We start from the raw sequence: 11,816 nt of genomic DNA, 5'->3' as shown, positions 1-11,816 counted from the left end.
GGGCTCAAAATGTGGAGAAGGGGCTTTCAGTGGGAGCTAATGTCTTGGAGAGACACAGCCTTGGGCAGGGGCAGTGGGGATGGGGTGGGGGATATCCTGACCACTCACTCTCTCCCTATACTTTTGTCTTCCAGCTAGAGTCTCCCACTGGCTAATTCCAACCTCTGCCCAGTCGGTAAGAAAGCCTAAGAGGCAACTTAAAGAAGTCAGGTTCCCAGGGCCAAACAGGACACGTGGCTGTGGGACAGTTGTGGGGAGGGGGATGTGGAGGAGGGTGGGCAGATACCCTGGAACTGAAAGGAGAGTGGCAGTGCAGAATCTAGGGCCACTGAAAACAGTTCCCAGAGTCCAATTTCTTCATTTTGCAAATGGAGAAGCCAAGGCTGGAAAAGGTTAGTGATTTTTCCGAGTCATGCAAAGTGTGTGGCCAGGTTAAGCCCAGACCCCAGATCCCGTCCCCCAGCTGCCTGTCACACAACAAAGGCCTTGACTGCAACACTCCCTCCTATGAGGTCTCCTGAAGTGTTTATGCACTAAAAATAATTTTTAAAACATTTTAATCGGGCATATTGCTTTGAATCCCTTCCCCAACAGGAAATACGCTGGCTGGCTGGCAGAAGCCTCAGCAGCTGACCTTGAACTCCCTTGACCTCCCCACGTCCAGGCTGAGATTTTCCATCCAACGCTATTGCCAGAGCCCAAGCTGAATGAAAAAGGCTGGAATTAAACAATAATGGTCCCCTCCAGTTATCACTCTATAGCCAGCAGCTAGATTAATATTCGGAAAAGCTTGGAGGAGAAATCTAATTTAATTCAAACATAATAAATTGAAGCCAACTTATTGGATTTATGGCCATGTCTTCTGGCATCTTTTAATTTTGCGTCACATTCATTTGGAGCCAATCAAATTAGGGCTCTCATTAGCGGCCGAGGAAGGGGAGGCTGGAGCCTCACTCCCCGAGGTAATGAGATCTCTGCAGTGGGATGATTCAGGCATCGGTTGCCAGGAAGGCCGCGAGGGCACAGTGGTCACTGCCTCCTTTCAGGAAAGTTGGTGGGAGGAGCAGAAGGTCGATTGTTGGAGGGAGGAAGAGTGGAGTCCAGCCCGACTACTCACAGGGTAACTGACCTTCAACACCCGCAGTGTCAGCTCCTCGGTGGGATAGCAGCAGCGCCTGCCTCCGAAGGCTAAGTGAGTAATAAATGAGACAAGAGGTAGAAACCATGTCTTCCTCCAGCCCTCAGAGTCTGACGACCTCTGCCCTGTCTTCCCATTACAGCCCCATGGACAAAGCTCCTCGGCCCCCGACTCACACCCACGGACCTCTGGCTTGGACATGTGAAAACAAACTTACCCATCTAAACCCAAAGAATGGACTCAGAGGCCCTGAGAATGGCGAAAGGGAAACTTTTAATGATGGATGGTCTTGCAAGATGGAGAGCCTGATGGACAGGAACACCCAGCACAGTCTCAACAAGCAATTTATCCCTAGAGCACAGGTCCCTCCCTCAGTTCCTCACAGGCTGAGTACTATGGGGTTACAATCTTCCTGGGTGCTGCTCTCGATTGTTAGGCAGGGGCTTTAGGTATTTTTTTTTTTTTTTAGGGTTGTCTTGCTGCATCTTATTACAGCCCACAATACATTGCAATTCCAGTCAGCTCAGGGGCTCTTCAAGTGTTTAACTATGACATAAGTAGCTGGGCAGACTGATAATAACAGACATAGCAAGCTATTTTGCAGACTAGTAAACTTTTATCTTAAACTAAACTTCTTTGGTTTGGTGAGGGCAACTAAGGGAGTGGGGGAAAAGGAAGGAAGTGGGAGGCGGACAAGCAGGCATCGGCTGTCCAAGCAGGGGCCTACTATGTCCTGTTTCTTCCGTAGTTTGCTGACCTAGCTGACTCAAGGCACTTTGTCTTGCAAATGGACCACTGTGTACATTATTTCCTCCAGATACCCACCATGGACACAATGCTCAGTTCACCCTGGCAGCCTGGCCAGATGTGGCCTTGCCTCTAGAGCCATTCTATGCGTTCATACCCCAGATCAGGGGACTGGTCCAAGAGACCTGAGCTGGAACCTGAGAAGGACATCCAGGCAGCAGCCAAATAGGTGCCTGGTGCAAACAAGTGTTCAGGAAATGGACTTTCTCGTCCACTCCAGCCCCTGCACAGGGCTGAGGAGGAGAACAGGGAGCTTTCTTGTCTGACACAATCAGAACCATTCACTTACCGAACACCTCATATGCCTGTGGTGCCTGATCGGATACAGAATGTTATCCCATTCCATCCTCCCTGACTATAAGGGAAGTATGAACACATTCTACTTTACAGATGAGGAAACAGACCAAGAGAGAATAGGCATTTGCCCATGGCCACACGGCAGGTGTGGAGTAAGCAGTCAAACCCAGGTCTGACTGACCCCAGAGCCTGTGCACTGTCTGAAAGCAATCCCACAGAACCATGGCTGCCCAAGCAGTCGACTCCACTAAGAGCCTAGAGCCTCTGGGACCTGGACAGGGAAGGAGATTGCAGCCATGTGAGAGTTACATCATGTGATGAGAGCTTTCCAATCCCACAGTCTACAGAGGGAATCACAGCCAGAGCTGAGCAGCCCAGCCCCTCATCCAAACAGGGGTTCCAGTGAGTGGCCCTGCTGCTTGCCAGGTAGTCAGCCTTCCAGCTTCCCCAGGGAGTATCCACATGTCCCTCCAGTGCTCACTGCCTGCTCCCAGGAGGGGCTGCATGTCAGAGCAGGACAGAGCACCAGATGCCCTGTAAGGGTTGTCTCTGTGTGTTTGTGTATGTGAGCGTGCACACTCACATGTGAGTGGAAAATGTGTGGGTATGTATACACTCGTGTGCATGCACAGGACTGTGTGTGCTTTCAAGTGTGTGACTGAGTGTGTGTGCGCGTGTGTGTGTGTGTGTGTAAGTGTGTGAAGTAGGCAAAGCAATTCCAATCACTTATTTTCTGAAATGTCCTCAAATCCACCCAGGTGAAAGGAACTAATAAATATGTCATTATAATCACATTTTCTACTATTAAAATACAGTGCTGATTATACTTGCAATGGCAATAATTTACTTTACCCAACACAGTAGGTGATTTAATTAAACATCCCCCCATCCATCCTTGAGCAGCCAGACAGGTCAGCCTTTTCAGGCACAGAGGGAAGAGCAGACAAGAGTGACACTCCAATGGCTGTGTACTGCCTCCTCACTTTCTTGATGCTTCCCCTGTCTTGGCTTTTTGAGGCCCCCAGGACTTGGCCAGGTGTCTTCTCATTAATATATTAGGCCTGAGTTCAAAGCAAGAGCCCCATGAGGTGAAATGCACTCCAGACCCCCTCCCCACTCCACAGAGCAGTGCATCTGAAGCACTGACTGAGTGCAGAAAGTCTTGACAGTCACCACCCAATGTTAGCACAGATACCACAGGCTTAGGGCCCCAAAGGACACCAGCTGTGTTCCCAGTGCACCCACACCTCCCATCACTGGCAACCAAGTTAGAGACTCCTACTCAGGGCTTCAAGTTGAAAAAATAATTCACTAGAATGACTCATCAACCTCTATACTAAGAATTCCACTTTTATTGTTAGGTACAAATCAGGACGAGCTAAATGAAGAGATGCACAGGGAGATATCTGGGGAGATTCCCAAATGCAAAGCCTCCCAGAACATGGTTGTGGTTGGAACAAAAGGCACCTGGCCAGAGAGCTGGGAGGTGAGGGTAGACAAGGAGGAAGGGGCTTTCTAGGCAAGGCTGAAGTCTGGATTTACCCAGAAGGCAATTAAGAGACACCAGACACTTTAGGGGACCCATGTTGTTGTAAAATGAAGATTTTGTCTAGGCTTTGTCCTAGGTTCCTGGAAGGGAGCTTCTACACCCTTGGTATTTTCAGGGTGGCAGGAGTGTCTTTGCTATTCATTGTGGGTCCCTGGGGCCACACCTGAGTTTATGCTGAGCAGGTGATTCATGGTGGGACTCCTTAGTTTCAGGATGCAGGCTGGCCAACCATGAAAAGACCAGCCATGTGTCATGACTTTGAGCTCAACCTTCTTCACTTTCCACACATGCCAGGTACTCTCTCATCCCTTTGAGATGAGATCCTCCCTATCCTTTCTCCTTTCTTGAGGCTTCCACTGTCTGAGCATATGTGACATGTGCTCACTTCTCCATCTCCCTAATGAGCCCGTGACAAAACCCAAAAACACCCTCAGAACCCACACGTTTTAGCTGTTCTGGATGACCAGCAGGCTTGCTGGCCAGGGGTGTGGTGCCACAGGGCTTATCATGGTCCCACTTTAGGATGGCTGGTCCCCAAGCGGCCCCACGCAGAGGAGCTTGCACTACCATCCTGAGGTGGTGCCCAAGGCCTCTGGGGAATGAGGTGACTGTCACTGTTGTGCATGACCAACACAGGGTGCAAGTGGGTTTCTCGGGTGCTTACAATGCTCAATTCTTTAATCTGAGTGCTAGTGACATGGTTTGCTTGGCAAAGATTAATTGAACCATATACTTATAATTTGTATATTTTTGTATACATCTGTTCACTTCAATAAAAATTTACATTAAATGCCTATTTAAAAAAAATAAAAATCTACTCTGGCCCCAGCTTCTTAGCATATGCATAAAGAAATGTTCAGGAAGCATCTCACTGATCATGAGAGTTCCCTGAACCACAGAGCTCATACTGTACCCCAAATCTGCAGTGTGACCTACGCATCATGCAACCAGCATCAAGTAACAAAGAGAAAGGTGCATCTGTAACCTTTTCCAGTCCCTGCCTCAGGATGCCCAGTTGGTTCTCCCCAAAACCCTCTGGTCCTCCATACCTCCCTGGCCTTTCCTGCCTCCTTCTCTAAAAGGCCAACTGCTTCCATTGGCCCCTCCAGATGAGCTCATCCCCCAGTCCTCTCCCAGCCCTCCCCCAACCCTAACCCCTCTCCTGAGTTCTGAGGGGATAACACGGAGGATATAATTTGGCTGTGTCCCCACCCAAAATCTCATCTTGAATTATGACCCCCATAATCCCTACGTGTCAAGTTCAGGATCAGATAGGTGGAGATAATTGAATCATAGGAGCAGTTTCCCCCATGCTGTTCTCATGATAGTGAGTGGGTCTCATGAGATCTGATGGCTTTATACATGCCCAGCATTTCTCCTGCTGGAGCTCATTCTCTCTCCTGCTGCCCTGTGAAGAGGTGTCTCCACCATGATTGTAGGCTTCCTAAGGCCTCCCTAGCCATGCAGAACTGTGAGTCAATTAAACCTCTTTTCTTTAGAAATTACCTAGTTTTGGGTGTTTCTTCACAGCAGCATGAGAAAGGACAAATATAACCAGCTTCTAGGGAAAGCTGGGGAGCATCTCCGGCATGGACCAGGGGCCACAAAGATTCAGCATCATACCACAGGCCTGTCAGAGGAGGAGGCGAAGCCATTGGTGGAAGGCACACAAGGGATCTGAGTCCTTTTCCTCTCTGCATGTCTGTGATGGAAATACCACTTTTTTTTTCTTTTTTTTTTTTTGAGACCGAGCCTCACTCTATCGCCTAGAATGGAGTGCAATGGCTCGATCTCAGCTCACTGCAACCTCCGCCTCCCTCCCACACAGCTGGGATCACAGGTGTGCTCCACTTCATCCGACTAATTTTTGTATGTTTAGTAGAGACAGGGTTTCGCCATGTTGCCCAGGCTGGTCTCAAACTCCTGATCTCAAGTGATCCGCCTACCTCGGCTTCCGAAAGTGTTGGGATTACAGGCATAAGCCACCACGCCAAGCCAGAGATGCCACTTCTAGGGTCTGCAGGGCTCTGCTGGGCTTCAGCTCCCCAGGAGACACCAATGGTGCTTAGCAGCTCCAAACTTAGGTTTGGGAGGCCAAACAGGCCAGTGGAGGAATAATCGTGGGGTTCTGCCATTTGCTCTGGTATAATTATTATGAAAACCCTGGAGTGGGTTGAATTGTGGCCCCCCACAAAATGTTGATCCTCGTCCAAACTCCTGGATCCTGTGAGTATAACCTTATTTGGATAAAAGGTCTTTGTCCATGTAATTAAGTTAAGGATCTTTGGGTAAGTTCATCCTGACTTTGCCATTTTTAATTAAGTTGTTTGTCTTCTTATTATTGAATTGCAGGCGTAATTTTTGTATTTTTGATATCAGTACTTTGTTAGATATAAGTTGGAGTGCTCAGTCCTTATAAAAGACAGAGAAGGAGAGACACACACAGAGGAGAATACCATGGGATGCTGGAGCTACTGGAACCAGGAAAGCAAAGAAGGACCTCGGCTGGAGCCTAACTAGGGAGCATTGCCCAGCAACACCATGATTTTGGATTTCTGACTTCCAAAACTGTGAGGATAAATTTCTGTCGTTTAAACCATGAAGTTTCTGGCAATTTACTATGCCAGCCCTAAGAAAATAATACAAATCTCCGTTCACTTTCAAAAGTGCCTGGGATTGGAATTTATTATAAGGACCACATTGGAATCTATTGTGAGGACAAGAGCTCTGGGGAAAGGAAACAAAAAGTCAGCCTCCTAGGCCTGGACTTGACTGAGCCCGGGGACCAGAGGCTCAGGTGGGGCCCTGGAGGACAGCAGGGGGGTCCAGCCCAGTCACCAGCACTGGGCTGGTGACAGGAGATTGACAGGAATGAAAGTGCCTTCTGTCACATGTGCCCAGCAGCGAGCAGCATCCAGAGGCTAGCTGGGGCCCTGGGGCCTGGCCATCTCTAGTCCTCAGAGACACAACTGACGTGTGTCAGTTCATCCTCAGGCTCAGAGCCCTGAAATCTCTCTCCACTGGGAAAGAAATGGAAGTTTATGTGAGAATTAGAGCACAGAGATCATGAATATTGATAAGCTGATGTCAATGGCCCACTCGCTGCCAACATTCCTCCTCAGAGCACCATCATACCCAATCAAAGCATGGAAAATCAATGAATCTGCAGCTCAGGATGCTGGATACTGCATCCACAGCCCAAAGAGCCTCTCCGGGGATGGCTGCTGAGATACAAAGGGAGGATGCTTTGGAAAGATGGAAAAGTAAAAATACTTCCACATCCTTTCTTTTGGAGAGACTACACCTGTATCTGGGATGCACAGGTGAGTTCAAACACTAGGGCATTTGTGAATGGTGCCCAGGCTATACTCAAAGCAGAGCAAACATCCATCTCATACCCTGAATGCCCTTGCAGACGTGGGTACCAACTGCAGGAGGCAATGTCAGGTCCTGGGCTGTGCAAGGAAGGGAAGGCAGGATGCCGAGAGCCAGGGAAGGACACAGGATGGGGCTCAGTGAAGCCCTGCCCTACAGTGACACAAAACTGCTATAGAAGTTGGTCCCCAGAGAGCAACAGAGGAAGACTTAGGAGGCAGAGAGACTGGGAACACCAGTGCGGATGGGAGGGAAGTGTAAAGCTGAAAAAAGAAATGGCTAATAGAAGAAACCAGGAAATAAATCATGGTTGAGAGTAGGGCATTTCCTACTTCTTCATATGAGTCTGGGCTCTAGGAGGTGAATACCGATACAGTCCTGTGCCGTGTGACGCTTCAATACACTGCAAACCGTGTATTTGACTAATAGTAGTCCTATTAGATTACAATGGAGCTGAAAGAACCCTATCGTCTGGTGACAACCTAGGGCAATGCATTATTTACGTGTTTATGGTGATGCTGGTGTAAACAAACCTACTGCACTGCCAGTTGTATAAAATCTAGCACATACAATTATGTACAGTGCATAGTACTTGACAGTGATAACAAATGACTGTGAGCAGTTTATGTATTTACTATACTATACTATTATGATTATTTTACAAACCACTCCTTCCACTTTTTAAAATTTTTTTATTTTTTATTTTTTATTGCATTTTAGGTTTTGGGGTACATGTGCAGAGCATGCAATACAGTTGCATAGGTACACACATGGCAGTGTGTTTTGTTTGCTTTCTCCCCTTCACCCACATTTGGCATTTCTCCCCAGGCTATCCCTCCCCACCTCCCCTCCCACTGGCCCTCCCCTTTTCCCCCCAGTAGGCCCCAGTGTTTAGTACTCCCCTCTCTGTGTCCCTGTGTTCTCATTTTTCATCACCCGCCTATGAGTGAGAATATGTGGTGTTTCGTTTTCTGTTCTTGTGTCAGTTTGCTGAGGATGATGTTCTCCAGATTCATCCATGTCCCTACAAACGACACGAACTCATCATTTCTGATTGCTGCATAACATTCCATGGTGTATATGTGCCACATTTTCCCAATCCAGTCTATCATCAATGGGCATTTGGGTTGGTTCCAGGTCTTTGCTATTGTAAACAGTGCTGCAATGAACATTCGTGTGCATGTGTCCTTATAGTAGAACGATTTATAGTCCTTTGGATATATACCCAGTAATGGGATTGCTGGGTCAAATGGAATTTCTATTTCTAAGGCCTTGAGGAATCGCCACACTGTCTTCCACAATGGTTGGACTAATTTACACTCCCACCAACAGTGTAAAAGTGTTCCTTTTTCTCCACATCCTCTCCAGCATCTGTTGTCTCTAGATTTTTTAATGATCGCCATTCTAACTGGCGTAAGATGGTATCTCAATGTGGTTTTGATTTGCATCTCTCTGATGACCAGTGATGATGAGCATTTTTTCATATGATTGTTGGCCTCATATATGTCTTCTTTCGTAAAGTGTCTGTTCATATCCTTTGCCCACTTTTGAATGGGCTTGTTTTTTTCCTGTAAATCTGTTTGAGTTCTTTGTAAATTCTGGATATCAGCCCTTTGTCAGATGGGTAAACTGCAAAAATTTTTTCCCATTCTGTTGGTTGCCGATTCACACTAGAGACTGTTTCTTTTGCTGTGCAGAAGCTGTGGAGTTTCATTAGGTCCCATTTGTCTATTTTGGCTTTTGTTGCCAATGCTTTTGGTGTTTTGTTCATGAAGTTCTTGCCTACTCCTATGTCCTGGATGGTTTTGCCTAGATTTTCTTCTAGGGTTTTTATGGTGCCAGGTCTTATGTTTAAGTCTTTAATTCATCTGGAGTTAATTTTAGTATAAGGTGTCAGGAAGGGGTCCAGTTTCTGCTTTCTGCACATGGCTAGCCAGTTTTCCCAGCATCATTTGCTGAACAGGGAATCATTTCCCCATTGCTTGTTTTTGTCAGGTTTATCAAAGATTGTATGGTTGTAGCTATGTTGTGTTGCCGCTGATGCCTCTGTTCTGTTCCATTGGTCTATATCTCTGTTTTGGTACCAGTACCATGCTGTTTTGATTACTGTAGGCTTGTAGTATAGTTTGAAATCCGGTAGTGTGATGCCCCCGCTGTGTTCTTTTTGCTTAGAATTGACTTGGCTATGCGGGCTCTCTTTTGGTTCCATATGAAGTTCATGGTGGTTTTTTTCAGTTCTGTGAAGAAAGTCAATGGTAGTTTGATGGGTATAGCATTGAATCTGTAAATTACTTTGGGCAGTATAGCCATTTTTACGATATTAATTCTTCCTAACCATGAACATGGAATGTTTCTTCATCTGTTTGTGTCCTCTCTGATTTCGTTGAGCAGTGGTTTGTAGTTTTCCCTGAAGAGGTCCCTTACGTTCCTTGTGAGTTGTATTCGAAGGTATTTTATTCTTTTTGTAGCAATTGTGAATGGCAGTTTGTTCTTGATTTGGCTCTCTTTAAGTCCGTTATTGGTGTAGAGGAAGGCTTGTGATTTTTGCACATTGATTTTATATCCTGAGACTTTGCTAAAGTTGCTTATCAGTTTCAGGAGTTTTTGGGCTGAGGCGATGGGGTCTTCTAGGTATACTATCATGTCGTCTGCAAATAGAGACAATTTGGCTTCCACCTTTCCTATTTGAATACCCTTTATTTCTTTTTCTTGCCTGATTGCTGTGGCTAGAACTTCCAGTACTATATTGAATAGGAGTGGTGACAGAGGGCATCCTTGTCTAGTGCCGAATTTCAAAGGGAATGCTTCCAGTTTTTGCCCATTAAGTATGATATTGGCTGTTGGTTTGTCATAAATAGCTTTTATTACTTTGAGATATGTTCTATCAATACAGAGTTTATTGAGGGTTTTTAGCATAAAGGGCTGTTGAATTTTGTCAAAGGCCTTCTCTGCATCAATTGAGATAATCATGTGGTTTTTGTTTTTGGTTCTGTTTATGTGGTGAATTACGCTGATAGACTTGCGTATGTTGAACCAGCCTTGCATCCCCGGGATGAACCCTACTTGATCATGATGAATAAGTTTTTTGATTTGCTGTTGCAATAGGCTTGCCAATATTTTATTGAAGATTTTTGCATCTATGTTCATTATGGATATTGGCCTTAAGTTTTCTTTTCTTGTTGGGTCTCTGCCGGGTTTTGGTATCAGGATGATGTTGGTCTCATAGAATGATTTGGGAAGGATTCCCTCTTTTTGGATTATTTGGAATAGTTTCAGAAGAAATGGTACCAGCTCCTCTTTGTGTGTCTGGTAGAATTCGGCTGTGAACCCGTCTGGACCTGGGCTTTTTTTGTGTTGTAGGCTCTTAATTGCTGCCTCGACTTCTGCCCTTGTTATTGGTCTATTCATAGTTTTGGCTTCCTCCTGGTTTAGGCTTGGGAGGACACAGGAATCCAGGAATTTATCCATTTCTTCCAGGTTTACTAGTTTATGTGCAGAGAGTTGTTTGTAATATTCTCTGATGATGGTTTGAATTTCTGTGGAATCTGTGGTGATTTCCCCTTTATCATTTTTTATTACATCTATTTGGTTGTTCTCTCTTTTCTTTTTAATCAATCTGGCTAGTGGTCTGTCTATTTTGTTGATCTTTTCAAAAAACCAGCTCTTGGATTTATTGATTTTTTGGAGGGTTTTTCGTGTCTCAATCTCCTTCAGTTCAGCTCTGATCTTAGTTATTTCTTGTCTTCTGCTGGGTTTTGAGGTTTTTTGATCTTGCTCCTCTAGCTCTTTCAATTTTGACGATAGGGTGTCAATTTTGGATCTCTCCATTCTTCTCATATGGGCACTTATTGCTATATACTTTCCTCTAGAGACTGCTTTAAATGTGTCCCAGAGATTCTGGCATGTTGTGTCTTCGTTCTCATTGGTTTTGAAGAACTTCTTTATTTCTGCCTTCATTTCATTGTTTATTCAGTCAACATTCAAGAGCCAGTTGTTCAGTTTCCATGAACCTATGCGGTTCTGGGTTGGTTTCTGAATTCTGAGTTCTAACTTGATTGCACTATGGTCTGAAAGGCTGTTTGTTATGATTTCAGTTATTTTGCATTTGTTGAGCAGTGCTTTACTTCCAATTATGTGGTCAGTTTTAGCGTAGGTGTGATGTGGTGCTGAGAAGAATGTATATTCTGTGGATATGGGGTGGAGAGTTCTATAAATGTCTATCAGGTTTGCTTGCTCCAGGTCTGAGTTCAAGCCTTGGATATCCTTGTTGATTTTCTGTCTGGTTGATCTGTCTAATATTGACAGTGGAGTGTTAAAGTCTTCCACTATTATTGTGTGGGAGTCTAAGTCTCTTTGTAAGTCATTAAGAACTTGCCTTATGTATCTGGGTGCTTCTGTATTGGGTCCATATATATTTAGAATCGTTAGCTCTTCTTGTTGTTTCAAACATTCTACCATTATGTAATGTCCTTCTTTGTCTCTTTTGATCTTTGTTGCTTTAAAGTCTATTTTATCAGAGATGAGAATTGCAACTCCTGCTTTCTTTTGCTCTCCATTTGCTTGGTAAATCTTCCTCCAATCCTTTATTTTGAGCCTTTGTGTATCCTTGCATGTGAGATGGGTTTCCTGGATACAGCATACTGATGGGTT

This window comes from Callithrix jacchus, chromosome 12 (genome assembly GCF_049354715.1).
Source record: "Callithrix jacchus isolate 240 chromosome 12, calJac240_pri, whole genome shotgun sequence".
NCBI classification, from domain to species: Eukaryota; Metazoa; Chordata; class Mammalia; order Primates; family Cebidae; genus Callithrix; species Callithrix jacchus.
The sequence above is the reverse complement of the archived record's forward strand: the minus strand, read 5'-3'. Positions refer to the sequence as shown.